Source organism: Alligator mississippiensis, chromosome 7 (genome assembly GCF_030867095.1).
Source record: "Alligator mississippiensis isolate rAllMis1 chromosome 7, rAllMis1, whole genome shotgun sequence".
Classification (NCBI taxonomy): domain Eukaryota; kingdom Metazoa; phylum Chordata; order Crocodylia; family Alligatoridae; genus Alligator; species Alligator mississippiensis.
This window is the reverse complement of record NC_081830.1, coordinates 39,981,929-40,009,600: the sequence shown is the minus strand read 5'-3', so window position 1 is coordinate 40,009,600 and position 27,672 is coordinate 39,981,929. Positions and strand designations below refer to the sequence as shown.

General features: G+C 44.2%; 1 long non-coding RNA gene across 1 annotated transcript; it reads right to left on the bottom strand.

The window, feature by feature from the left end:
• On the bottom strand, positions 1 to 24,859 carry LOC132251409 (uncharacterized). The gene is made up of 2 exons (XR_009463433.1): positions 24,780 to 24,859; positions 1 to 2,082 (listed from the first exon to the last, which is right to left on the bottom strand). It is a non-coding gene; the product is annotated as an uncharacterized LOC132251409 (long non-coding RNA).
• Between the last annotated feature and the right edge of the window lie 2,813 nt (positions 24,860 to 27,672).

The window sequence follows — 27,672 nt, the reverse complement described above, 5'->3', positions numbered from 1 at the left end:
TAAATGTACCAAAAACTATTTATTAAACATACAGATTGTTTGAAAGAGTATTTATGGTGATTTCAACCTAAAATAATATTTAACTAGAACTATGAACAACATTTAAACTTTTTTTAGTTTCAAAATGTGAATGAACAATTTGCTAAGTCTGCAGTTCACACTGTTTTCAAACTAACAATTACTTCCAAAAACATTTCCTAACTGTTTTAACTAAATATTGCATTCCTCACAAACCACCGGTGATACTGTGGTGTACACAAGCCAATCGCTTACAATGTTCACATTGTTTCTAGGTTTTGCGGTCATCTGTCCTTGGACAAAAAGCACAATGTCCACTCATGCTTGTAGAAGATTCTACTGGGGTGTTGTGGCAATTTGTAATTTAGGGCAGTCATACCAGACTTGATGGACTTAGACAGATTACATGTATCCATCATTCTTCGTTTTATTTGTCCATTGATCAACTGTTCTCCAAGCTCCTGCAAAACAAAAAGCACCATTTTCTTAAATGTGATCTTTGCTTCCAGTTTGCGTTGTGGCCTAGCCAAATGATGAGGCTGGCAATGGCAGCCACATCCTTCATACTGAAAAATAGTGTCATTGGCCACCTGTTGATCTTTTCCATCTGCAGCTGGTCATACAGACAAAGTGGTCAAGGATATCCACCCCACCCTTGTTTTTATTGTAGTCATGGATGATGTCTGGCTTTCTTTGCTGTCCGCTCACTGACAGGTCATGGTGCATGCTTGACAGTTACAGCACAACTTTGGGCTTCTTTGAAACATAGGAAACTAGGGTGAGTTCCCCATCAAAAGCAAAAATGGATGAAAAAGTTTCCTTTCTTTGATTTGCTTGCATTTTGTTTGGGATATCGGCCTTTTTTTTCCAAATCGTACCAAGACCTGCTGTAGCAGTCTTTCTGCCAGGTCAGTACTTGTGAAGAAATTGTCACTCACAATATTCCTTCCCGTCTTGTACCAGGGATGAACCAGGTTTTCAACAACCTGGGTACCAAAATTACCTTGGCGTGAAGCTTCTGGTTGCTTGCCCAGGTAGATGTCTCCAGACACAGGGAATGATGTTGCTACATCACAATACCACCACATTTTCAAGCCATATTTGGCAGGCTTGCTGGGCATATACTATCTGAAAAGACAGCGACCCCTGAACACAATGAACTGCTCATCAACCATCAGGTGTATTCCTAGAATATACTATTTCCTGAGCTGCTTCACAAATTGTGTCTAAATATCTCTGAAGGCAGCAAGCTTGCCCACAGCTATCCTTTCCTCACGTTAGATTGTTGTCAAATCTCAGGTACATAGTGATTTGACAGAATTGTTTTAAACTCATGGTGACACAGAAGCAAGGACACCCAGTGTGTTGCTCCCATGACTCTTCCAGTGCCTCATGACCACCATGGTATAGACCACTCAGCAGTAGGAGGCCACGGTAGGCTTTCAGCTCTTTCATCCAGCTTTTTACACTCCTTCCTATTTTCAGGATGGCTGTCATTCCAGTCCCTCGATCTTCTTTCTGCCTCTCTGTTTGTCTCTCTTATGATAGCAGGCAGGATATCTTTGAAAAAAACATGTGGAACATTTCCATCACTGTGTCTTTATTATTTTCTCTTGTTGGTTTGGCACTTTCATGGACTACGTCCTTGGCTGTTCTCCAATAGTGTATTAGCTGTGGACTTTTTTTCCACACACTGCCATTCCTTCCTCTAAAGGTGGCATCATCTGCAATGTTTTCTGGGGGTGGTGGCAGTGATTCTGCTCCATGTCCTGCTGTAGCTCTCCTTGGTCTTCCACGGCAGCCCTGGGCTTGTCCTCTTCCCTTCCCCACTGGAAGTGTTGGCATCACTTCTGCTTGTGACACCAACTCTTCCTCATCTGAGCTGGATGAAGTTTCTATAGACGCATGGTCTTCTTGCTCTGAACAATCTCCCATGTCTGAAACAAAGTCAGCATCCTCACTGCCTTAGGATAAAATTCCATCAGTGGATGTGTCACTGTCATCCCCGGTTACCTGTGCAAGACAGGCTTCAGCATTGAATATGCGCTACCTTCTCATCCTGGACTGCAGAAAAAAAAGAAAAAAACCTATTACTGCCGAATACGTATAAATAACAATCAAACACAAGCCTGTCCACCTATGCTGTCACAGAAGTAATTCCGTACTTCCCTATGGCAGGACAGGTAGCACCCTCTCCTGGGCACAGAAGCCAGAAACCAGCATCCATCCTTTGCAGGCAAGCCAAATGTGGATGGATGCTGTTTGGAAACTACACATGCCGGGGCTTATTAAAAGCAGGTAAAAGGGGCATGGGGGATGTCAAGCCCTTACCGTTGAAAAGGACTCCATAGTGTACACTGTATTGCAGTATGATGTTCTATTTCTTCTCTGCTGTCCTTTGCTCCTTGTCCTCATTTCCAACAAAGGAAGGCAAAAACCAGCTTATATGTTATGGAAGGGGCAGGTGAGGTGGAGTTTTGCCATGAGAAAAGAGAGCAGAGGTGGATTTGGGTGTTACAAAGGGTTGGGGGGGTTTTGGCAAAGGGCAGGGTGTTTTGATGACCTTGCAGCCTGCAAACGAAGTGGTTAGCAAAACGGATTACCACATTCTCTTCAAAAGCAGAGCGGAGGATGGCCATCCATTAGTTACCCTGGATACCTGAAGTGGACATGAATGAGGTGTGAATTAATGCTGACCTTTCAGATGCATCCACCCGAAGTGGCCAAACAGGTCTAGGCCTGTCATCTATACAGAAATTGCATTGGGGTAACAAGTAGGGGTGTGTGAAATGGGCTGTATTCAATTTGGCAAAATCTGAATCTGAAATGTTTTTTTCTATATACCTTAAGGTACCAGGTACGGCTCGTGAATGCTACGATGCTGTGACGGAAAAAACGGAACTCCTAAATGACTACTTTGCCTCAGTCTTTCACAAGACCAAGGGGAACAATGTGCCAGGTAAGGCACAGAATAAGCAAGGCGAGACTGACACCATTCCTACCATTGCCATAGAACTGGTGTATGATCAATTAAAGAAATTAGACGTATATAAATGAGCAGGACTAGATGAACTCCACCCAAGAGTGCTACAAGAGTTGGCTCAAGTAATCGCAGAGCCCCTGGCAGTGGTCTTTCAAAAATCATGGGCCTCTGGAGAAATCCCAGAGGACTGGAAGAGGGCCAATGTTGTGCCCATCTTCAAGAAGGGGAAGCATGAAGACCCAGGAAACTACAGGCCAATTAGCTTAACTTCTATTCCAGGGAAAATCCTAGAAACATTCATCAAAGAGGCTATATGTGACAAACTTGCAAAAGGCATGATGCTGAATGACAACTAGCGTGGCTTCATCGCAGGCAGGTCTTGTCTGACCAACTTCATTTCTTTCTGTGATCAGGTGACTTGTCACCTATGAGAGAAAAGGGGTTGACATCATATACCTCGAGTTCCAGAAAGCCTCTGACCTGGTATTCCATGAGGTACTGATCAGAAAGCCCTGCGTGCTCAGCAATGAACCCAGAAGTGAACCGGAAATACTTCCGGTTCACTTCCGGGTCCGCTGGGGAGCACACTGGGGAGGGCCCTGCGCACCCTCAGCTTGGCAATCGATCATGGGAGGACCCCAGGTGCCCCGCCCTGACCCAGGAGACACCAGTTGCCAAGCCAGGAGGGGTACGGGGCCCCCCCCCAGCGCATTCCCCAGTGAACCTGGAAGTGGACCAGAAATGCTTCTGGTCCACTTCTGGGTCTGCTGCCAAGCACGCTGGGGAGCCCCCCATGGTCCTGTGGGATGTGCCATCTGCTCCACTATCGCAGCATTGACGAGTCGCCTGGTATCTTGAGGTATGTAGAAAAAACATTTAAAGCTGTGTCTATGTCCAAATCTCTGAATCTTTCCGAATCTCTCCGAATCGATTTTAGAGGGCTCTGATTTGATTCGGAGAGATTATAGGATCTCCTGAGATTCAATTCAAATTCAGAGATTCGGCCACTGAATCGGGCTGAATCGAATCAGGGACCAAAGCTTTGTACAGCCATAGTAACAAGTTACCCCAATGTATTAACATGGGCTTGGTTTTTTACCCCATATGGAAAAGCTCATTCACGCCTGTTGTAACATGTTACCCTGGGCAGTTTTTTATCCATAGAAAGCAAACCATTCATGTAAGCTGGCTGTACTTTGGGGATATTGTACAATGCTGTGCCAGTGACAGTGTCCTAAAAAGATTTTTTTTTAAATTAATTAACTTTAAGATACTACACAAAATATGCATCTGGGGTAGGAAATTAGCCCATGGGAACATATGAAGGTTAAATTGAAACAGAAGTGAATAGACATTTACCTTTGGTTCAGGTAATACTGCCATATGCCTACAGTAGCTCAGGCCAGAAGCCAGGAGGCTCTAGAGCATGGCTCTCTGGCTGTGTGTTCACTTCCTCTTCCTGCTGCCCCAAGGTCTCTGGGATTTGCAGTCTAGACTCACTGCAGCAGAACTCTGCAGGGTTGCTCATTACTTCCTCTTCCTTCTTCCAGGTGCCTCTGGGATTTGTACTCCACAGTTGCAGCCAGCAGTAAGTTTGAGCGGGGAATGGGTGTTTAACCCCCTCCCTGGCTGCAGACCCCAGCTGGGGTTTGCCTCAGGGGAAGGCAGTCCTCCCCCTGCAGATTGGACTTGCCCCTTCCCCCCCCTGCTCCTCCCTCATCACCAGCCCTCACTGCTTCAACTAGGGAGCAGTTTCTGATCACTTACACTGGTTTATGTGTAACTTCTGTCTAGCCCCAAAGTGAGTAAAATAACTAGATCTTGCATTATCAATTCATAGTGTTGTCTTGAGTTTAGGCATATCTGGGGTTTTTCCATAAAGCCATAGCTCCTAGAGTTGTGGTAACACTTCATTAACTTCTAATGTGTGATTCTGGAGAAAAGCTTGGAACTATGATTCTTCCTAAGAGTTTAAAAAGAAAATGGCAAATGAGAACCCACTGTTTAAAGTCCTATTCTTTTTTTTTTCTACTAATCTTAAAAATTTGGGGGAGCCAAACTTGTGATTTTTTTTTTTTTAAGGTATAGGGCTAATACTGTTTTGCCAGTTCAGATATTTTTAATCAGCATTGACTTTCTTTGCAATAACAGGCTAAAGACTAGGTTAAAAGCTAGGTTTGGGATAAGCATTAATCCACTGTTCTGTTAACTGGCCTGTTTAATAGGAGGAAGTCATTACCTAATGTTTGCTAGAGTCTGTTTGCCTTGAGGTGCAAACACTTGCTTGTGGAGAACAGGAGGAGGAGCAGCATTTTGTGCACTGGAGAGTGAAACTAGTAGCAAGTAAAAAAAAAAAGTTTTAAGCATGTATAATGTATAAACATGCTTTCAGGTCTCCAGTTACTCTAAAAAAATCAAGCCAGGGCTTTGTCATGGAGAGAAGAGCAACTTTCTAACTGGGAGCCTCAGAACAGACCCAGGATTTGCTTCTGAAGTCCCTAGATTCTGTAAAAGAAATATTTCCCAAGTTCTTTGCAGAGCTACAAATACCCTGATGGAAAAAAATCAGTGACTGCAGTAATCTGTTACTTTAGTCATCTGTGTATTTCCATTAAACATGACTCAATGCAACTGCTCACTAGAGTAAACTTGCATGTATTTTAGGGGTCCTCAGTTGGGCAATTACTTCTGTGCTGCTAGATCTCTGTGCTTGGGGGGAGCTAGTACCAGTACCAAAACTCAGACACATGATAGACTGGGATATGTTATGTTGTCTGGTCCAAGTTTCCACTGTATGTGAGGTGGACATGTTATATCATATCAAATACATATTCATTCATTGCCAGCTGTGGTCCTTTGTGTATGCCAAATAAAGAATCATTTGATACCCAACTTTCCCATAGTGTTAAGATTTCTATGGAAACATTTCAAAGTACATCCAAAATAAAACTTTTGGGAGTTGGGAGAGAAACCTTTACAAGCAAAGCCATACCTCAGATTTAACATAAACTGGGCTGGGAAAAGAGAAAAGCAGGATGAACATGATCTCATTGTCTGGAGATGATTATGAAAGCAATACCTAAGAACAAGGTATTAATAGACTAAGTCATATACTCAAAGGACCATTCACAAAGGGTGGGTACAACTTCATCTGGGGAATGATGCCTGTAGTGGTGTGTTCAAACCCCACACCAGGTAGAGCAGGAAATACATTGGCCTTGGGACTGTTCCCAGCAGGTTAAACAAGGGGCTTCCTGAGGAAAGGAAAGTTCAGTCAAATACCTTTGTACTAACTAGGGAGTCAGTGGTGCTGACCAGGACTCCCTAAACTCAGTGATACCTCAGCCACAAATCATATGTAAATTTTCATGAAATTCCAACTTACAATCAGATTTTTCATGCTGACATCTTCCTGTTCTCCTCACCTGTTTTAGGGCTGGAATTGTTCAAACTAAAACTTGTGCCAGGCACTGTGTGGAAGTTGTCACTTATAAGTTGTATAAAGCATTACTGTGTTATGCAAAGATTTTTGTTCTCAAACTGATATAAGGATTACAGTTATGGCAGCTGCTTTCATGGGTTACACCTGGAGAAAGTCCCTGGCCTCTGCAGAGGGGTCAGGAACTTTCTCTCCTATGCTTCTATGCTGTGCACAGTTACTCCTGAAAGCAGCTTTCCTAGGTTCCCCTGCTGTGTGAAAAACATTTTCAGCTAATTTTCCTTGCATATATTAACTTGCATTTTCCCCTAACTGAATACCCTTTTCCTATTTCCTGGTTGGATTTCCAGCCTCCTTAGGGACCTTCATATTTCTGTCAGTGAAGTTCAGAACAAATTATGGTGTAATATTGCCTGCAAATATTATTATGCTTAATGTCAGTGACAATGTACATCCATTCGCTTAGTGCACTGCGTTCTCCCAAAGGTGTTTTGGGGGTTCCTGGCTTGCAGTGCGGCATGTTTTTAACAATGCCCTCATTGTGGGGAAGGATGCTGGTTTGCATTTTCTTTACCTAAGGGCAAAGGTAAACTCAATACTCTTACTCTTCTGTAATGAACAATTTTGTATTCCTAGCTATTAACACTACTTCTTGTCTGATGTGTTTCCGCCCATTACTGTGGTCTGTTCTGTTAAGTCTTATTCCATATTCATTACCAGGGTATCACTGTTGCATTCACATTCATTCCCCTTAAATCTTTGTGGTCACTGACCTAGCAACACACACTTAAAAACACTTGATTACACATGGAAAACAAATCCTTTGTACACTACAGCTCACAAATATTATACAACCATAGTGCCGTGATCTCAGTAATGAAAGTTCTATCAAATAAATTGCAATATTTGACAATAAAGCTTCCCTTGCCTTTTCACAGGAACCCTTAAAGCTCCCTTTTAAATAAAAGCTTTATCTGTTAATTAGTTTGACCTCTGATTCACCTGTTCATTAAAGGAATTCATCTCTTTGCCTAATCTTAAATGTAAAAAGCTATGGTATGCAGCCTGGATTTACACTTGGGGATAGTTTTTATCTATAAATTAGGCTAAGTTTTATTCCTCAACAACATTATTCTGGCTATAGCCATTGCAAAAGTCCTTACAATACTATTAATAAAGGATTTTTTTAATCCTTACAAATCAGAAATAGAGTAACTTGCTATGATATTTAAGGGCAAGTCAAGGATATTTAAGCATCACTGAAGATGGTAAAAAAAGAAAAACTATTGTGCTGGATAATCCATTTAAAGACTTTCAGAAAGGATTGATAATTATCCTGGCATTATAATAGCTTAGTTTCTACAAGCTTTGCTTCTCCTAATTTTACATTACTTTTGCATCTACTACTTTGAGGTATTTATTTTGAGGTTAATTTTTATATAAGACTTCAAAGTCTTGTACCTGAGTGATGACAAGCCTCTAAATCTAAATGGAGATGCAATTCCCAATGGGCAGTTTGTTCTAATAAATTCTCTGCAGTGCTTTCTTAATCAGAATATTTCACTTCATCTGCATCTTGCAAAAAAATCTTGAGTCTGTTGTGCATTGTACTCACTCTAGCCAGTTCACTGGCTTGCTTGGTAAGTGAAGGAATTAACTCTTCAGTGATAACTTGTCCCTTCTTTAAGTAGGATCAGCACTGACTAGGGGTGCAGTACAAGCACTGACTTAAAGCTTGCAAGAGCAGACCTTGGAGACTATAAAAGGTCAGTGTCTTGCAACACTGGAGTATGACTGTTGGATTAAAAGTCATGTGTGCAAACTCATAAAAATGGAACCAAATGAAAAATGTGCTAGATGGTCTGGAAACAGGACACCACTGTTATTTTTCATTTTATGTTGTCCCTTAGCTGTGTAGAGAAACTATATACTTATTTCATGCAGGGGTAAACAAAGTAAAGTTCACCTTATCTTACCAGACTCAGAGTTCAGGACTAATACAGTGAGGGATTTATTTGTGTGAAATCTGGGAAGGAATAGCCTACAAAATCAAAAATTGGAAAGGTGTGGAGGAGATCAATAGAGATTCAAATGTTGGCAAACCTATGGGCATGATACTTCTATATAGCTTTTCAGCTTAAAGTTCATCTCATTTGACCTTTGTTAAGCCTAAAAGTTCTGGAGGCCCAGGTTTTCTTGTTTTTCTTCTTTGCCATTCAAGGAGTTTTAAAACTATTTTGAATCCTCCATGTCTGTTAGGAATCATACAGCCCCTTCAAGCCTCCTACTTCACTGGCTGGCTCAGGAGCCTGGCAAAGAAGAGAGCCTTTTACCACCTGTTCTCTACTTAAGATATAGAACAAGTCACTACTCTTGGAGCCTTTGAATGTTTCTCCTATATTAAATATTTATATCTTACAGTACTGACTTGAGGCCAACTGTACTGGATCCCCATTGTCCTAGGCACTGCACAGACAAGTTGCTGCCTGTCCTGCAAGCTTGCAGACAATGGTTTATCTGACTGCTTATCTGTGGCTAGTCCTAATGGACAAAAATCAACATCGTAAAGCCAGCATAAACAACTGTCATCCCAGTGAAATGCCCAAAAGGAGAGGAAAAGGGTTGAGTAGGCACAGAATGAGGAAAGGTGGTATTTCAAGTTAAGAACTACATTCAGATTTGATTCTCAGGTTTCATGCAAGATTTCTGGCATGTTACTTTGTGTCTCTGTGCCACGTGAGAATCTATACCATGTGGAATAGATCTGTCACAACCCAAGGGTGTGATTTTGTTTGTGTGTGCTTCGGCACTGCTAAATTATTTCCCGCCACTCGTAGCTTTCTTTGCAGGGTGCATTTCTAGGTTGCAAAAGAGAAATGCACGGTGCAAGGAGTTCCCGCCATTCGCATGCAAATTTGTGTCCCACTATTGGCCAGTTCTAAATTATTCCCACATAGCAGCTAGCCATTGGCTTGCTAGCCGTATAAGAGGCTTGAGCGGTTTCCGCCCAAGTTGGAGGACTCCACAACCATCTGGAGGAGGAGAACTTCACATCTCGTGAAGATCTCTAAGCGCTGCGGAGCCTATCGGACCCAGCGTGTATCTCAAGAAGGCTACAGGGGTCTGATCAACCTCTAGCCTCTCCCCATCGCCGCCTGATCCCTCGACGTACCCTTCCCTGCGCGCAAGTTCCACGGAGCCTAGCAAACTTCGTGTGAGTGTATTCAAAGCTCTCTGCTTCGAGTTATTTTCTTCGGTTGACACAACGGGCTCGCAGTTTAGAGCCTTCAACTGGATTGGGCTAGAAGGTTCGCGTGGAAGGAACTCTAGTCCGCCTTTCTTCTTTTCTGTCTGTAACCGCAACTCAAGCAAGTTTTCCTGCCTGCACCGCGACCATCTTCGGTGTAAGTAAAATAATCTTAAATCAACCGCTAAGCGTCCGTGCCTAATTCTAGTCCGCCGGCCTGCATTCCCCGACCCAGCGTGTCCAAGCTGCTGGCCACAGCCCGCCGCGCGCCCCCAAGGGCCTCAGACCGCTCCCGGCCCGCACATGGCGATAAGGATGGGATCAGGGGAAGGCACACTGGAGCTAGAATTAGTTAAGAACTGCCCTTGGCACAGTGGAAAACGCCAAGTAGAAAGCTTTATGGAACTGGAGGCGCATATCGCTTACCACCAGGCGAGCGGAACGGGCGAGAGGTTTATCAGCGGACGCTTTCGCTGAAGGGAGAAGAGGGAGCTTCCGAAGACGGAGCCCCAAGAGAGAGGGAAGTGTATCTGCACCCCGCGGCATTCGGGTGTATGATGAGCAATAAGCGGGTCCTGTTTAGGCCCCTCGACACTGTGTCCCTCGCCAGAGTCAACCCGGCAGGCGCAGTAAACCCGACCCTCACCCGGGAGTGCGCCCGTTCCCTAAGATGTGCTCAGGAGAGTGAAGAACCGGTGCCGATCGACTGGTTTGCCCCCTTTATGCTGGCGTCTAGATTGAGGGGTCGCAAGCTTCCATCCGAGCTCCGTGAAGATCTGGAGACGGAGGAACACGCTGCGGATGAGAGGGTGGCCCCACAATACAACAAGGGGGGAGTGTTAACTGCAACTTTTCGCACTGTAACCGATTTAATGCAGAAGAATTTAAGTTTAAAAGCCCAGCTGCGTATGGCCGTTCAAGCGGTCAAAGAAGCGGCTGCAAAAGAGAATCCTGAAACGCCACGACAAGATGGCGCCGAGCAAGAGGGAGACCGTGTGGAAGAACCGGAAGAGAAGGGTGGAGCTTCGGAGGAACCTGCAAGAGTTCGGTCAGCGACTCTGCTCACCGACGCACCGTCATTTCCGGCGATCCCACCCACCAACGCAGCGTCACTTCCGACGACCACACCTTCATGCCGACGAAAGGGAGAATCGAGCGGAGGAGTGCATCCGCCCCTCCTGCCTGAAGCAATAACAGCAGCAATGACTCCCGCAGCAGTAGTCCAGCCTGTAACAACAACTAACCGAGTTGCTACTGCCTACTATGCTCGCACCAGAACTGAACTACAGGATTTGTGCAGAGAATCAAGAATCCAATCTGAAGACACTCTAGCTGTATGGTTGGGACGTTTGGTCGTGGAACTTGGATCTGACCTACTGAACCAGGAAGAAGCAAGCTTCTTGGTCAGACAAGTTTCGTGGAGTAGAGGACATGTCACTGACATCGACATGGTGGCGTTTAACGTTCACTGGCCTATTCCACTGCCAGCGCTTGTTGCAGGACTGATTGGTCAGAAAACCCATGCATGGCATGACAGACGGCCAGAACATACCGGCGCAGAACAACTCATGCTAGCGATCATCGGAGTCTCATACTGTGCCTGGAACCCCAGAGCATGTGCGCTGGGACTGACATCACTCCAGCAAATAAGACCATGGCCTCACCGTCATCTACGAGATCCTGGAACCATTCCAGTGACCATTCACAGCATAGATAGTTGTCTTGAGGTTTATTGGTGAAAGAACATCGTCGTCCTCTGGATTCTGCTCAACCCAATGGTAAACCAACCCGTAAGTAACCTCCTTCGTCAGTTGTCACGACTGCATATCCTGATGGAGCCAAGATTGTCTAGTGATCAGGAACGTCGACACCCGACCGAGATTCAAGGCGCAAGACACCACGAATCCAACCTTCCATCATTGCCACAGAGAACACCAGAGGAGCGATACATGTTTGGATTTCTCCTACAGCGTTCCGGACTCAATAAGCGGCAACTTCGGATTTTAGGGGACGCAGGCCAATGGCAACTGGCCTATGAGTTAGGTTTCCATTATCTAGAAGAATTAGACGACGGCTCCTCAACGATTTCATCTAGTTGAGTGTACTACAGAGGGTAGTTCAAAGTAGCAAACAACTGTATTATATGTTTTAAAATTGAAAGTGTAGTTCCATGGAAATTTTGTAAATATTTTGAGATACATTAACTTATTTTTTGAGAGTTTTGTTTATGGATCCGGAATTCAGAGTGCGTGACGAAGAGAAGCCCCAAGAAGGATAATATCATCGAAAGAAGTGGGGGCCTAACACGCAACTTCGCCATGACACCCACTGAAGCCCTGATTGTGCAGTTCTTTGTTATGAATCTGATCATGTGTATATGTATTTGTGTTGGTTATTATTTGATTCGATCCCTAGAGGACGAACTTCTTATGTTAGCAAATTTTGTGTTTACTCGTTTAGTTCAGCAACCCGTGGTAAGAGCTCTTGATAACTCGAGTGACGAGCGTGCGGTCTAATTTAGCTATGCCTTCAGCAAGGGGGGATGTCACAACCCAAGGGTGTGATTTTGTTTGTGTGTGCTTCAGCACTGCTAAATTATTTCCCGCCACTCGTAGCTTTCTTTGCAGGGTGCATTTCTAGGTTGCAAAAGAGAAATGCACGGTGCAAGGAGTTCCCGCCATTCGCATGCAAATTTGTGTCCCACTATTGGCCAGTTCTAAATTATTCCCATGTGGCGGCTAGCGATTGGCATGCTAGCCGTATAAGAGGCTTGAGCGGTTTCCGCCCAAGTTGAAGGACTCCACAACCATCTGGAGGAGGAGAACTTCACATCTCGTGAAGATCTCTAAGCGCTGCGGAGCCTATTGGACCCAGCGTGTATCTCAAGAAGGCTACAGGGGTCTGATCAACCTCTAGCCTCTCCCCGTCGCCGCCTGATCCCTCGACGTACCCTTCCCTGCGCGCAAGTTCCACGGAGCCTAGCAAACTCTGAGTGTATTCAGAGCTCTCTGCTTCGAGTTATTTTCTTCAGTTGACACAACGGGCTCGCGGTTTAGAGCCTTCAACAGGATTGGGCTAGAAGGTTCGCGTGGAAGGAACTCTAGTCCGCCTCTCTTCTTTTCTGTCTGTAACCGCAACTCAAGCAAGTTTTCCTGCCTGCACCGCGACCATCTTCAGTGTAAGTAAAATAATCTTAAATCAACCACTAAGCGTTCGTGCCTAATTCTAGTCCACCGGCCTGCATTCCCTGACCCGGCGTGTCCGGGCTGCTGGCCACAGCCCGCCACGTGCCCCCGAGGGCCTCGGACCGCTCCCAGCCCGCACAAGATCCACATGGGATCTATTAATTTAGAGTAGGGGCACTGGTTCCTGAATATTTCAGGAGGCAAATAAAATGTGAGAGTTACCTAAAGAACCTCAACATTTAATAGTCCCTAGGCAGATTGGGGCAAAAGCATTCCAGTTCAAAAGAAAAAGCTATAGTACAGTATCATGACTTATAGATATGAATAATGCAGTGTGTGCATTGACTTCAGGAAAGATGCATGCAGCACAAAGGCTTGTACAGCATTTTCTATAAAAAGCCACAGGTGATGATCTGAAGAGCCACTTGCATATCAGTCTGAGTATCACAGGGCACCTAAGCACAAGCGCAGAAGCTGCTCCAGCGTACTGGAATTTTGGAGTGCAGCAATTCAATTGCCACATTCCAGCAGACTCCTGTGTCTCGTGTATCGGCGTCCCTGCAGTAAAAAACGGCAACGGGGCACTTTATCTAAAGCTCATTGAATGAACTTTAGTTCAAGCACCCCCACCACCATTTTTAAACTTGGGAACATAGATACATGAGATGCTGCCCTGTACCACCCCCACAGCACGTGTAAAAGTGCCCAGTTCTAGAATGGAAGCTGATTTATGCACTTAGGACAATGGGGCCCAAACTCAAGTAAGATCTTTAGGTGCAAGCAAGCATTGTTAATAAACACAGAAGGATGTAGACTGGTATGTATGGAGTAGTGTAGAGAAGGTCACATTTACATGTTCTGCAGATAACAAAAAAAGGCATTCATTACCAGTCGTGTCAGTCTGGCACTCTCAAAACACTGAAAGGCATCTAAAAGCTCATTTTAATGGAAGAAAGCACATCCAGAAATACAATGGCAATCAAAACTTTGTGCCACTGACGGAAAGTTACCATGTTGGGTAGGAGTTGCAAGTGATGTTGCAATAAACTTTTTTCTATAAAAGGTGAATCATTTCTATAGGGCCTTTACCCACGCTTTGTATTAGTCCTGTCACTCAACCCTTATACTGAAATAACACACAGTTTCTGTGCTCCAAGGGCTCTTTCTTCCCCCATATCCCTCCTGAAACCCTCCCACAATTTATTCGTAGTTTTGTAGAGAAGTACACTAGCTCAAGGTGAAGAGGAAAACATAGGATCTGGCAGAAGCAATTCTGGGAATGTCAAGATGTGTAATGATTTTTATCAGTACAGGTTTCCCTCACTAATCGCTAGGGTTAGGTTCTTTAAAGTTCCCGTGGTTGGCAAAATTGTGGTTGGCAAGACAAAGGGCTTATGGGAAAAATGGCAGGTGGTGGGCTGCTGTGCGGCCATGGAAAACCGTGGTTACTCAAAACTGTATATCGTGGTAGCCAAAATGGTATATAGAATATTAAGCATGGATATTGAAAACTGTGGTTGGCAAGACTATGATTTGTTTTACTATGACTGTAAAACAAATTTGAGGAAACAAAGTTACGGTTTACCGCAGGATTAACTGCAAGGAGGCGCCCTTGAAGAACCAACTATAGCAATGTTGTATTGGTGTGCCATGCCATGCACTAGCATGCTGGGATTTTCAGTCTGATTGATGAGCACAAGAATGAATGTGAATCTTTTTATTTTCATGATGCAGCATGTACATAGAGTAAGAGTGAGGAGACAGGGCAAGAAACTAACTCCCTAGCCATGAACGAGTGAACAGAAGGCTCCAACTAAAGTAAAAGGAAACAGGCACTGCAGTCTAACTTAAGTGATGCACAACAAGTACATCTTCAATCAAAGCCTCTCACCTGCCTTCCTTTGACTTGGGATATACTCAGAATCATCCCAAGAATGTGACTTGGTGCAACATGCTTTTTTGACTATAGAGCAAGTGAGATGAGTGAGCTCATCTGTATCTTCCTCATAAAGGTTTCTGTGTAGAACAATGAGCCATTGCCCTAAGCAAAAAAACAAGACTACTTGCTAGGAGTACTGTAGCATGAGATAAGAACGGTCGTGACATTCCTGGGATGTAGTACAGATTTCTGTTGATAGTATTCCTACAGATCTGTTTCCAGTGAGTGCTGTAGTTGTAACCCAATACCGAACACTGGAGTTTCTGCTTAAAGTCTGGCATGCTCCAGGATATACTGATTGTTTAAGGGGTAGAACCTCAGGGCTCCTACCTACCCCCCCCCCCAACTGCTCCCCATCCTTAAAGAAAGCAGTATAAAGTGTAGCAGAGAAGTCTTGAGATACAGGTGGATAGGAGGCCATGGAGTTCTTACAAGCTAAATTAAGGGAAAGATTCTTCAGATCGCTCAAAAGGGATTTCCCCATTCATTTAAACTGAGGATACACCTACATCTCAGCAAACTGTTATGACAAGCTTGTCCTTGAGTGTGCAGTCCTTGTGATTGCACCAAATGCTGCTGCTAAAGAAGAGCTGTATAATGTAGTATCGCCAGCTAATCTTCCTCTCTGCTGTTACTTTAATACCCAGAGGAAACCTATGGCATTTTTGAAGCTCTAGGGAAGGAGCTTTCTGCTGCCATCTGTTGGTGAACCAGAGGGAAGAGAGGGAAAGAGCCGATTTCTGTATGTTTGTTTCTTGCACCCCTATTGCAAACATTTTGGTTAAATTTCAAGTGTGTTGCTATACAGGTGATTAGGTGGTATTATCCTTATTGAGCAACAAAGCCACAAGAGGACTGTACTTGATAGATCCTGAACAAAGGGCCACTTGACTCCGGCTCTACCTGACGCTGGGCAGTAGTGCAACTTTGGACCTAAGCCAGCCAGGAGGAGTGGGGGAGTTTTTACTTTGCACTGGGAAGTGAATATCTGTTGGCAGGGCTGCTGGTGTTATTGAACCCATCCACAAAACACCAGACTGAATTTAGCACCTGACTATGGCAGCACAAAAACAGCCCCTACACAGTACCATTCAAGCTATAGTCAGTCCTCAGAACTGCACTTGGCATCACAGCTAAAAGAAGGAACATAGAGGTAAGTTGGAGTTGTACCACAGCCAGAGATAATATGGAGATGACCTCATGACAGCACTCCCCAGGTTGGAAATGGCCCTACCCAACAGCTCTGCCAGGCTCTTTGGCCTCATTAACTACAAGCTGTGAGTAGAGTTCACAGAATGCAACTGCCTATGTGCAAGACAGTGGTGTCCAACCTTTCGACCCCACAGGATAAGTGCTATAGGCCCCATTTGTGAGCCAGATCCATCTGTGGGCCCACTCAGGCATGTGCCAGATCAGGCCCCATTTCCAAGCATCATATCTCACCTGTGGTCCTGGCCCTGTGTAAAATCAGTCCCCAGTTGCACCCCTACATATGCCAGATTTGGCCCACTGCCCCACATGCAGTGGACTCTGTGCACAGGGCCATGTCCTCTGGCCTAGGGATCGTGGCAAATTGGTTGGGGGGCAGAGGGGGAAGTGGTAGTGTTATTTGCAATTGCTCCCCACCACCAAATATCTGGACCTTTGGAGAGCCCCGCAGGCTCTGATAGCCCTAGGTGTGAGAGATTTTGGCTGTAGGTTATTCATAGCAACCACTGGTGAAACTGAGGGAAAAGATTGCTGCCAAGGACAGTGCGAGGGTGGTGATTTTCCTTATTCTTAAACCCTTGGTTGTGTCTTCCCAAATGACTGCAGTTATTTTCACCCCTTCTTGAAGGCTTTTGTTTTTATGCAACAAACTCAGTGTTCACAAGAGGGGAAGTGCTGTCTTTTAAAACCAGCTGGGGAAAGTACTTACTTTCTCAGGTACAAAACTACAAAACTGCTTGAGCTATGCGTCTGTCAGGTACAATCCCTAGATATTAGAAACAGTCTATTGTGCTGTTGACACCAAGCAGAAGCATTACCCTGGTAAGCATTTTCTGGTGCTGAAAGATTAATTTAATTTAAACAATTAATTAATTAATTTTAAAACGGCATAAGAGCAACTTTGCTGGAATTGGACTGTTCCTTGGAGTAGTCATTTGCAAAGAAGGGAGAAATGGAAAGCAATAGCAGTGGGGGGAGACTAACACCAGATAGTGAAGAACACTGCACATCATCGAAAGCATAAGAACAGTAAAATAAAGTGAAGGCAGAGGCATTAGGGCAAAAGAATGAAGAAGGAAGAAAAAAAACCTGGGAGAAAGAAAAGCAGACAGAGAATTCTACCTGAAGAGATAAGCATGCTCTTTGTTATTTCTCACTTCACTGAGGGCATATGAAGGATTAGAATTACTTACTGTATGTTGGTTAAAAGAAGCTGCACTTCTTTTTTTCCCTGCTGAGACTAACCTTTAAGACTGGAATTAGTTGAATCTAGTGAACAGGACTAGAGGAAGAAACCGAAGACCAGTATTTACTCTACTTAATACAGCATAAGACATGTCATCTACAGCTGCCAGATGAGACTGGTCAGCTATCTTTATGTAATTTGAATTTTTGGCAGGCTATAGTTTAGCTGCAGTACTTAGATTGCATCTGCAAAAGGTGTGTACAGTCCAATATATATTTGAAAGCACAAATCAGTATTGGGTGCAGCCACAGATATGCATCTCCCCTCAAAAAATGTAAGGTTTCCATTCTGAATTTACTCCTGTATCTTAGCCCCACAATATTTTAGAGCCATAATTATATTAAAAATTCGTCCATCAAAAGTAAATCTTCTGTGTTTTGCTGTGGCTGCTGCTTTTTGGAATCCTGACATTTATTTGTTCATTTATTTATTCTATTTACATGGATGTCATACCAGCTGCAACTAGTTATGATGCAACAGTTCAACTGGAAGCAGCAGAAGTAAATGAACTCCTGAAAAGAATGTCCTTCTATCTTGCATATTTCCTTGCTAATACAGGAGAATGAAAAAATGAGCAGGATAAAGAATTGTGCTGGTTTCAATTTTTTGTATGAATGGGAAGGTTTAACATCAAGTACAGGCCAGCACAGCAGTGTAGTCCTTTTACAACACAGGACATATGAGCTTGGTTTCTTCTTCTTTGGCAAGCAAGCATTAGGCACACTGTGACAGCAGTCCATCAAGGTCATGGAGAAGGGTATGTTCCCTCTCCTTTCTATGGAATCACCATTGCCCTTGTTTTACAACATATCTCTGGCATGGAAATTGTAATTCATGGGTAAATCACAGACTTGGAATCAGACTTTGCTGCTGATATCTGCCTCTTCAAGGACAAACATTAGTGCCACAAGAGACCAACAGTCTAGTAAGAACCACTAAACAAACAGTTCTTACAATCAGCAAGTCAAAAATAAAAGTTATGAATGTCGGCGGCCTCAGACAATCTCACTGTGTTAAAGGAACAACCTTGAGAACTATTAAGTTTACTCCTCAAGGCACCATATCTCAAGTCTAGCAACTGCATCTATAATAGAATAACTCAAGTGGGAAAAGTGCTGTTTTTCACAAGTTGCTGCCAACATCCAAATCCAGTATCATCAAGATTGACACTAGCTACAGATCTTTAGTAGCTGTATCCTAAGCATTCTTCTGTATGGTGTGAAGTTGTAAAAGAGCTATGACTGGAAATTCAGCAGCTTTCAGTGTGGTACCTGGACCAGATATTCAAAGTAAAAATGATTGGCAGAATAAATAATGTTGAGATATTGGAGTGGGACAGCTCCCCACAGCTGCACAAGCCACACAGCACACAGAGGAGAAGATGGACTTACCTTGGCTGTGTTTAAAGAAGGTCAAACAATGAGTTCCTTAAACAAGCCCTGTTTTGAGAACCCAAAGACAAAAGAGGAGGTTGACATAAAGGAATCCTTTTGTATTGTGCTGATGACTAAAGCAGCAGTGTTACAGATTAATAACTTGGAGAAATTGAAAGAATTGGCTTAGGGTAAAATGTCTTGGCAACAACAAATGAACTAGACAGCATGAGAAGTGGATTGGATTGGGAATTGTCCTCAGTTTCCCCTGTGCTGTGATTTAGGCATATCTGTGTAGCTGCTGGGTTGAAATGGATGTCACCATCAGTCTGCCTTTTGATGTCATCAAGCAAATTTACATTTAGCATCTAAATGGAGTTGATACAACTAGTTGTTAGGGATGGAGGCAAGTTGCACATGGGACTAAGCTGATATGACCTAAAGGCACTGCCTGAGATCAGAACCTCATTGTATTAAATATTATAAGAACAGGCAGGAAACATTCTGTGCCCTGAAGATCTTAAAAAGTTAATAGATCTGTGGGGTTATCAGATTAAAAACATTCAGATGGTTGCACCTCGTAACTACCAACAGGGGACAAGAATCTTCAAGATGCTTTGGTCATAGCAACTATTCGGGCACTAAATAAGTTTTATCCATTAGAGTTCAATGACTCCAGAAAGTGATAAAGGAAGAGAAACCAGAATGATGCAACATTGCAGAGGGGGCAGTGGGGGCTGTATTAGCAAGAGGTGTCTTAGTTAAGTAGATGTGTACGTATCAATAGTTTGATAAGGTTTACTACTTTACTATGGCTGTGGTGCTTTTATCAAGATGTGCTAGTTACTTTCCACTCTTCCAAGCAATCTAAAGACCTTAATATTTAGTTGTATCCACAATGAATTTAAAGCTTGATATTTTCCTAGGGGTTTGCCAGACCCTTTCTGTTTATACAAGGCAGATTTTGCAGTAAAATATAGCATATATAGGAAATGCAGAGGTTCCTCCCACAACATTTGAAATTCTCTTTTTTTGTAAGCTGACATTTTAATAAATGTTGCCTCTTTCTTTTTATGGCTAGCAAATAATCTTCAACCAATAACTTAATGGAATGAAGTGATACTATTCACTAGGGCAGTGGTCTCCAACCTTTTCAAGGTACCAGATCACTTTTTGAATTAAAGTGCAATGCAACATCTACCATGCCCTCCCCCTGCCCCCCCGGTCAGTCTGTGGGGGAGGGGAGGGGCGGAGGGGGAGCAGATCAAAGCCCCCATGGTGAGAGAGGGGGTGGGTCCCCAGCGGAGCTGGGTGGTGGGACAATCAGCTCCTGGGCGGCTTGTCCAGGTGCAGGACAGCTCCCACCGCTGCACACAGTCTGGCAGAGGGCCAGGGGACATGTGCCCCCCTGATCTGTGTGCAGGGCAGACACTGCTGCTGGTGTGCACTAGGTTTTGCACCCCGATCTGCAGCTACCCCGGGAGTGGCACAATGCCATGTGCGTCCTGCCACTGAGCTAACCCAAACACCCTGCCTGCCCGGCAGTGGGATGTGCAGTAGTCACCACTGGTCAATTGCACATGTACACATGTGCTCAATCCCCCCAGACTGAGATTGACTGTCAGAGGCTTCACAATCCACTGCTTAGTGACTATTGCATGAGGGTATCACCAAACAACCAAGGGCCCCTGCCAGCTCACTGTGTACTGTAAGTCCACAAAGGCTTCTCAGGATTCAGGCAGATGTTTCCAAAAGCAGGAGGGAAGGCAGCTTGTATCTAGAAAAGAAGCTCTGTCATTTCTGGGTTTGTAGGAATGCGCATGCTTCAACAGTTCAGACTTTCAGTGCTGTTAAGAATGGATAAGTGGTTGTGGTAATGGACTTAGAAATGTAGATGAGACTTATGATGATTTATTAGTTAGAGAGAAGAAAGTGAAGTAAAGGAATTGCTGGCAAAAGCTCCAGGATATAGTCAAGCACAAGAGGCAAAATGGATGCAGTTGGAAGCACGTTTTCATTTAGGCTTTCCTAAAAAAAAATAAATAAATAAAAATCTCTCCAAACATGTGTTCAGTCACTTTTTACAGGGAGTAATTAAAGGAAAGACATTTACCATGCAGTAATGCCTCTTGATTTTAAGCCAGTTACTTCAATCTTCACCACTTACTCATCACATGAGAAATCCATTTCAAGTTGGGCACCAGTCTCCTATCAGGAATTTACCTGAGATTGTCAGGCTAATGATTAATAAGCCAAGGCACAAGCTTGCTTTTCTAGTCTGTCATTTTAAAAAGTAGGTTTCTACCTACTAAGAAAAGCACCTGAGCTGGTTTCCTGGTCTGCCCTGGTCTGGCTCTACTGAGTTTTAAGGGTGCTTCTCAGTACATGCTATTAGCATGTCTTCTATGGATTTCCAGGAGTGAATCCAGAGGGTGCAGTGGTGTGTTTGCACCCTCCTTTGCCTGTGCAGACATACATTTGTAAAGATTCACCTTGCCCAGTCTGGCCATTCATATATTGTGTGGAGGAATTGCTTGGCACCTCATGGCACCCTTGAAAAGATTTCAGGGCACCTCAGGGTGTTGTGGCACCCTGTTTGGGAAGCATTGCTCTGTCACAATGAAGGATAACAGCAATTGGAGGCAAGCAGGAAGTGACACCACCAGAGGAGTTTGGCAGGAGCCCTTGGTGACACCACCAGAGCAGCTGGCAGGGGGCCTTGGTTGTTTGGCGATACCCTCATGCAATAGTCACTAACCAGTGGATCACCTTGCCCAGTCTGACCATTCATATGTTGTGTGGAGGAATCTTCACTTTGCTGTGCTGCGGCTGCCTACTTCTTTTCAATCTTGTGTGAGCTTTAGAGTTTCCCTGGAATCCACTGCCCCCAACCAGAGCAAAGAAATGAGATTCACTGAATGTGACAGAAGAGGCTAGTTCAGAAGACAGAGCTCCACACTTGCAGTGAGGGAAAATCTGCTGGGGGGAAGTGGAAGAAAGGGTGAGGGGTAACTTCTCTGGATATTTTCCAAACATGTTTTTCCACATCCTCCTAAAGATGCAGAGTGTCCCACTGGTGGCACAGGAGGCCTGCTTATTCCTCCACTGAATACAGTGCTGAAGCACCAAGTAGTAGGACTAGGACAACTGCTGAAGTGTCCTAGAGATGGCAAGAGTTTGGCACTTTATTTCAGACCTAGCTCTGTGGTTGGACTAGGTGACCTGTAGTCCCTTTCAGCCCTACTTTTCTATGATACTCTAAGGATAAGGAACATATCAGTAACTTATTGGGAGCAAGAGTGGAGACTCTGGCCCAGATTTAGAGTTATAATCATCCCGTTCCATCTACATGTGACAGGCTGGCTGGCAGTGACCTAGCCCAGGGGTTTTGAAAGGGCAAAAGATGATTGGAGGACTTGGGATTCCCTTTCCTCACCAATCAGGCCCCAGAGACTCACCCTCCATGTCCCCTGATTTGTCCCTTGGGTCCCCTAGAGGGGCATAAAAGGGGCAGCGCGGCTGACCATGAGGAAGGAGCTTCAAAGAGCTAAGCCAGTAGGGTGGGAGCAGTTGCCCCAGAAGAGCCTGAAGGAGTGGGACCTGCAGGCAGCAGTTGGACCCTCAGCAGCACGGCGTGCGGCCAGTAGGAGAGGCTTCCTGCTGGGCTCCAGGATCCCCTATGAGAGGCTGTGGCCAGCAGGAAAGGCTCCCCCACTCCAGCAAGATCTGAGCAGTGACCTGAGAGGTTCCCAGCTCGGCTTCCAGCTCCTCCAATCAGAGGCCAGGCAACTTGACATGAGGCTGGGGCTCTGGGAAGGTCAAGACCCCTAGCAGTGCTACTAGTGGTGGCTGTATGGCAGTGTTTCTGCCTACCACATGGGAGATCTGCCTACCACATGGGAGATATGAGTTCAAGTGCCAGCTGGGGTGACTTGGGGTGAGTGAGCTAACAAGAAGCAAATCTTCTTGTAGTGGAAAGGGGCCATTGTACTTTCTCCCCCTCCAGGTACCTAAACCTTATATTTCCTTGTCATTTGACATTTTGTATTTTGTGCCTTTTTATATTTCACCAACCAGTATTGTTTGCTCTGTTGTTTGTGTTTTATATTTTGTTACAATCATTGACAAAAGGCAGGGTTATATGTCTTACCTTTGTTGAATCCTGCCCCCTTGGGGCATTGTAGTGTTCACTATACCCCCTGATTTATGCCTGTTATGTTCCCAGTATTGTTCCCTCATTAAAAGCTATATGGTTAAGGCCCCATTGGTGGTCTGGCTCTGCTCTATAGGGGGAGGAGAGTCCCTACATCTCCCACAGCGCTTGTGCACCTGCTTTGATCCCTTCAATTGGAGAGGGGGTACCTCTTGGAGTACCACCCGGGTTACAAACACTTACACGTCAATGGACACTGGGAGTCTTCCCCTCTGTCTTTCTTCAGAGACCCGTGTGGAACTACTGCCTCCAGATTTGACCAGCTGACAAATATAAACTCCTGTGCCAAGCGCAGAATGTCATGTTGCATTTTCCATTACACCTGAACCCTCCATAGTAAACATCATACCTGCTGACAAACATGGGATGGCTGCAAAGGAGAACTGTATGTAGAGAAAATTCCCCATTTTAAAAAGGCAACACTTACAACTCCTCATTGACTGCCTTACCTCTTCCCCTTGTCCCTGTCTTTTATTCCCTCATCATCCACTGGCCTTGGTGGAGCCTCACCAAGGATGAATTTGGGCCTCATCTAGTGGTGAGCTCTAGGACACCACTAGAGTTGTCCTCCTCAGTAATGAACACAGAGTATCTGCTTCAATAATGTGGTGTACCTCCATTAGTTTCAGATTTGCACCAGCAGTAGTTTGGCCCAGTAACTTCCTAGTACAGGTGGAAGGAAAAATATTAAATGGTTTGGGTTGCTCTGATTACTTAGACAATATTTTAACAGGGATCAGGAGAAGGCTGACTCTTACTATCCACTTTTCACAATATGTAGCCATACGTTATGCTCCCCTTTCTACTCCTCAGAAGTGAGATAATAGATTTGCAAGCATGACATGTTGAGTTAATGAGAAGCTTTTCAAAATACTGCAAAGAGAAAATTTCTTTTCTTGTATGTTTATGACCCCACTCTGAGGTCACCCTTTCCAGAATTAAATAGTGTCACCTGTTAAGCAGTTCAGACATTGGGTTACAGGCAGGCCAGAGGAAAAGTGGGGCATTCTCCCATTAGCTGAGCTGTGACTAAGGCTTCCAGCAACTTGGATGGACTTGACTAGGAGAACAGTTCATCAACTTATGAACCAGGAACCACCTACTCTAAGAGGTTTTTCATTGATAATTACAACATTCTGCTGCACAAGGTCCCCTTTGACTTCTGAGGGCAGAGGTCTCTTCAAACCACTCAAGAGAGTTGATGGACTGAATGTGCTGCGGTGATTTATACTTCGAGTTATCGTAGGCTGAGGCTACCCTTTAGCTTGCAACCACCAAAACCAGCAGCCTGGATGTAGGCTGTGTTTTTGTTGTTTTGCTGCCAAATGTGGTGGCCAACTGAAACCAAGGCATGCTAATTTGGGAATATTTTTAAAGAAACATTTGTCACTGGAGTTTTTAATTGGATTTTTGTTCCTGCACAGAAATAACCTAACATGAAACATCTTTCCCCATTCATGAACCATTTCATTTGTGCACCTATAATGGCACAAGGCTGAACATGCTGGCAGGAAAATCCCTTCCTACAGCGATGAAAGAGGCAGCTGCATAAGGTTTATGGTGGTCACTTTCCTTTACTGCTAGCTTGGACAGATTGGTGATGCCTGCCTGAAATGGGAGACTTTTGCACCTGGCCTATGCTACAGGCCAAATCCTATCACTTGCAGGCTAAGAAGAGGTTGGCCTAGTCAGGTGTTTGATGGGACACCATCAATGAAAGCCTAAGGAAGTGGTACTGGCAGATTAGCAGACAGCATTCTTCCCAGATGACTATAGTTAGAGCAGAAAGCCATAAGAGCTACAGGCTATTCTAACTACATTTGACTACTAAGGGCTGTTTGCAGGGGGAGTTGCATGAAAACTTCAAGTCGCTGTACCCTTGACTTTTTTAGGCATTAGATATGTAAGAAAATATCTGCGTACTTACAGTAAATCCATACTTGGAATATGAGACAGTTCTGTGTGTGCCTTTCTATGCCTGCTCCTCTCCTGGTATGAGGGAGGCAGAGAATTCAGATATGACTTTCAGTTCAAGGTTATGCATTTAAGTAGCACATTATACCAGGCTAGACTCAGTACAACAGCCAGAATCCAGTCTATATGGAATGATTTATAAATATTAGAGTCTTGTCAAATCCATCCACACTTAAGTTGTGCTGATGTTTGACTCAGCCTCCCTCATTCATCCAGCAGCCCCCACCACTCGCACTATATAACTTAACCAAAGGATATTTTGCAGGGGGAAAAGAAGTTTTGCATGTCACAACCTATCTCAAGTATTATGTCCAGCTCCTCCACATTCTCTCATGCAAGATCTAAGTAACAAATGGTTGCTAGAAGCAGATGAAGCCAAGAAATGTTTCAGGGAAGAGAGATACTTCAGACACCAGCCTGTAAGGGCAGGAATGAAAAGACAGGAGTGGGGGGCACGCCATTTGCTGACAGTTTAATAATGTCAGTTTGGGTGTCCCTCCCAGTTCTTACCTCTTCACAGGTAGGCAGAATTCATTCCTGTGAAGTATCCTAAATGCATATATAGCACCTTTCATTCTAGGCAATTACAAACTTTTAATAAACCTTCATAAGATCCTTTTGAAGCAAGCTAGATTTACATAGGCTACTTAAGGAAAGAACAGTGGAATTATATTATATCACAGAAATACTGCACGTAAGTTCATTATAGGGCAGACAGAATTCTCTGGCCATCTGAATTGCTAGAGGGATGGTAATAAGCAGTGTAATCTCCTAAACTAGTATTTCTGTCATACCATCTTGCTGGGGTCATCTGATCCCAGCAGTCTTTCCTACTCAAGTGCAGGGGGGCTGGACCCAATAATCTATAAGGCCCCTTCCAGCCCCTAACAATTGTAACTATAACAAAATCTACAGGATACACAGAATGGCTAGTTTACAGGCAACATATACAGCAGTCAGATTTATTTAGTTTTTACTAACCTATGTTAAAACTTTGAAAGGCTATATGTTAGCCTATGTACTGCCAGTTCCACTTAAAACAACAGCAGAGGCTCCTGAATGAAAGCACAGCAGGTGCACAGTCTGGTGTTTAGCAGGGTGTTTCAAATGTATTATGTCAGGTGTGGTCTGCTAATCATCTGGTATGATTTACTAAGCACCCTTCAGGCTGTACAGTGGATACAGGAAGACTGACTTGGTGAGGGAAGAGCATGTTAGCAGTTTGTTGCATATTTTCTTCTCAGCCTAAAGATTTGGGATTTCCAGCTAAACTCATACATGGCAGAGAATCCACAGTAAGTCTTTGAAAGGCCTGAAGATATGAAAGAAAGGGGTTGAGGGGGAAGGTTACTTAGTAGTAGTGTATAGGGCATCAAACACTGTTGGGTGCCAATTTTAAGTGCTTTGCACATGCAAAGCTGTTTGTCTCTCATGGCTAAATCCCAGAGGAGGATGCACAACACATTTCTGTGTATCTGCAGGGACAAGGCAGATGCACAGCCTTTCTAGCACAGAAGTACTCAAATGACCAAACTAATCTGCATTCCATCCTAGTCTCTGCATTGCCTGCCAGACCCATATACAGCCTAAACTGGCAGTATCTGCTGCAGCATTGGAGTGGGTGTTTTTGGGCCCATCAGAGCAGAAGTAAGTCTGCATATGCGGTGCCTATAATAACAATGTCTAAAGATTTCCAGAACCCCTCAGAGCCCAATGAGGAAGCAAGTTACTTGATGAAAATGCTATGGAAGCTGAAAGTCCAAACTGTCTCCCTTCAAGAGAGTAAAATAAATTCTCTAGTAGTGAAGAGAGGAGCAGCATGGCCAGAGAACCAGCTGCTGAGGTCACTTTCCTACCTGCAGTATATTTTGTTCAGCTTTTGAACTTGGATCAAATCCCCATTTCCTGGACAGTGACCTGGGCATATCTCAGGCAAGGCTCAGCCCTCTAGCAAACCAAAGGCATTCTTTGATGGACAGTCCCATTGCTCCAGTCTCCTCCTCCAGTGTCAGAAATGTTCTTGTTCTACTCTGGAAAGAGAGAAACTTGGGGATGCCTATGAGCAGTGTTCAGAGTCAGTGGGAGGATTGATAAGAGAAGGGATTGGGAACTGGATGGAGAGGTTTGTGGAGGGATAGGCAGTTCAGATGGCAAACATAAAGTATGCACTATTTTCCCATTGTAGCCCAATTCTGCAGCTCCAGAAAATTTAGGGGGTTTTGGTGATTTTTGTGGAGCATTTCTGATGTCTGAAGTCAGATATGACCAGAACAGCTGTACTACTTCCCAGCCCACTCTTGGCTCCTGTAAGTGTCTACTTATCTGAAGAAAAGTGAGCCAATAAAAACCAAGCTGGTCTCAGTAATGCAATCAAAATCAGTGTCTTCATCCATAAAGATATTATGGAGGCAGACAGTCCAAGAGTTTGTCAAACTCATTGCCTTCAAACAGCTGGTCTGATGACTTCCCCTCCATTTTCACTTTTTTCAAGTCTTCTAACTATTCATTTAGTTTCTATAAACATATGTGAGTTAGATTTATGTACATGGTTCATAGCAAGTATTTAGCCAGTCTTAGTTCTTTGAAATGTGAAATTCCAGGTTTGACCTAAGTCACTTGGTTTTGTTCCAGTTACTGACTGCATGATCTAAATGTCATAGGTTGCTTCAGCTTCCACTTGAAGGTAATTTGTTTCACTATGAGATAAATTGAACTTCTTGATTAAAGTGGCCGCTACTAACATGAATTTGGAACCTGTATTACATGCAGCATTACATGTGCAGCAGACAGAATAGAGCCAAGTCAGGTATTTGACTACTCACACACAGAAAAGGGGTATAAACAAG